Raw genomic sequence first — 2500 nt, forward strand, 5'->3', positions numbered from 1 at the left:
TTGTGCCTTAACCTAACCTATGTTGTGCCTTAAGCTAACCTATGTTGTGCCTTAACCTAACCTATGTTGTGCCTTAACCTAACCTATGTTGTGCCTTAACCTAACCTATGTTGTGCCTTAACCTAACCTATGTTGTGCCTTAACCTAACCTATGTTGTGCCTTAACCTAACCCATGTTGTGCCTTAACCTAACCCATGTTGTGCCTTAACCTAACCCATGTTGTGCCTTAACCTAACCCATGTTGTGCCTTAACCTAACCCATGTTGTGCCTTAACCTAACCCATGTTGTGCCTTAACCTAACCCATGTTGTGCCTTAACCTAACCCATGTTGTGCCTTAACCTAACCCATGTTGTGCCTTAACCTAACCCATGTTGTGCCTTAACCTAACCCATGTTGTGCCTTAACCTAACCCATGTTGTGCCTTAACCTAACCCATGTTGTGCCTTAACCTAACCCATGTTGTGCCTTAACCTAACCCATGTTGTGCCTTAACCTAACCCATGTTGTGCCTTAACCTAACCCATGTTGTGCCTTAACCTAACCCATGTTGTGCCTTAACCTAACCCATGTTGTGCCTTAACCTAACCCATGTTGTGCCTTAACCTAACCCATGTTGTGCCTTAACCTAACCCATGTTGTGCCTTAACCTAACCCATGTTGTGCCTTAACCTAACCCATGTTGTGCCTTAACCTAACCCATGTTGTGCCTTAACCTAACCCATGTTGTGCCTTAACCTAACCCATGTTGTGCCTTAACCTAACCCATGTCGTGCCTTAACCTAACCCACGTCGTGCCTTAACCTAACCCACGTTGTGCCTTAACCTAACCCACGTTGTGCCTTAACCTAACCCACGTTGTGCCCTAACGTAACCCACGTTGTCCCCTAACGTAACCCACGTTGTCGCCTAACGTAACCCACGTTGTCGCCTAAACCTGCTCTGTAATTGTTATACGACTCGTTCAATTAGTGTAGTGTTGCCCACCCGCAACCCTCGCAATATAGTTCGCTACTCGCACTCCCCGCTCCCCTGTGTATCGCTTCATGTTAAACACCTTGCAAGTCTTGCTCACTTTCCACATGCTCCTGCTGTACACTGTAATGTGGATGGCAGCAGGACGTACATGCCGCCCCTCCCCACGTCCCCACCTTGCCCCCTGCCTTCGCAAGCTGGTTGGTGAGAACTTTGCATGTTCAATGCCCTCCGCATGCGACGTACTCAGGCTACGTTGTGGTGCGGCCTGTGTCAACTGTCCGCTAATGTCGTACGCGTAAACCACAATCTGTACTGCACATTCGTCCTTATGTACTGAATGATACATCGTGGCACATGTGTGACCGTACAACGACTGCGCCCAAAAACGGCGGACCATACAGTGCAAATATTGTGCACGCAGCTACGTGTCGTCTCCCTATGAGAGCTGGATTGCAGTGTGGTACGCCATAGAGACGTGTGGGAGGAACGGACGCCGTGGATGGCGATCAGCATGAGCTGTCTGTTGATGTATTCGGACCTAGTCGTCTCTCCTCACACACCGTGATGGCATGGTGCACCGCGTTCCATATCTGCGACATGCTACAGAGGCCGGTTGACAGTCGTTCGAGCAATGGACATCGCATACGTACGGGGGCCACCTTCCACGTATTGTCTAGGCGTGCACATTTTGTTGCGTGTATGTGGGCAGACGTAGTGTGGCGTGACACCTGACACAGGCATGCAATAATCGTGGAAGTTGCAAATGGCGATGGACGCCTGCGTTTTCTGGTGAAGTTACGCAAATGAACAAATGGTAACCTGTTGTGGTGCGGTTGTTCTCGCTAGGGGTGAATCGGTGATGGCGACGATAGGTTGAGGTACTAACCGGTTGTTCCAGCGATACCCACCATGCCGACGAAACTGAACGGCATCTGGGTGTGAAGCGATACGCGGCGGTGGCTGGGTGGGACCGTCCCCGGCCGGTGAGGGGGCGCCTCCCGGCGTGCTGGCCGCGCGGTGCGTGGGCGCACGCGCTACAGCCGGCTGGTGGGGGCGGCCAGTGGCAGGCGCGCCGGCCGACGGACGCGGCAGGCGTCGCAGCTGCGCGCCGGCGCACCCTGCGCGCGGCGCCGTGCGGCCAAAGTAGGTCCTCGCGGGCCCGGTGCGAAGCGCGGTGGACATCTTCAGTGTGCTGGTCCGATTGAGGACTGTGTGCGTTGAGGATGCGCCGCCGCCCGGCGCTCGGCGCCGCGACGCCGTCTGCTGCTCGGTCGCCCCAGCGGTTCTCGCTGGTGGTTTGTATCGCAGCTGTGCGGATGTGTTGGCGCGTGCGCTGTGCTGGGAGAGTTCGCTTCGGCACCCAAGTGGGGCTTTTGTCCTTCTGTGGCGCTGGCGTTGGAGCTGCCGGTCACCGTAGGTGGCGCGTGTTGTCTCCCGCCGGCAATGCCACGACAGCACGCTCCCGGGCCTCTGTCGGCAGCGGCAAGCTCAGTTGGGAGCACGGGTGGTCGCACCGAAAGCG

Source organism: Schistocerca piceifrons, unplaced genomic scaffold (assembly GCF_021461385.2).
Source record: "Schistocerca piceifrons isolate TAMUIC-IGC-003096 unplaced genomic scaffold, iqSchPice1.1 HiC_scaffold_954, whole genome shotgun sequence".
In the NCBI taxonomy this organism is placed as follows: domain Eukaryota; kingdom Metazoa; phylum Arthropoda; class Insecta; order Orthoptera; family Acrididae; genus Schistocerca; species Schistocerca piceifrons.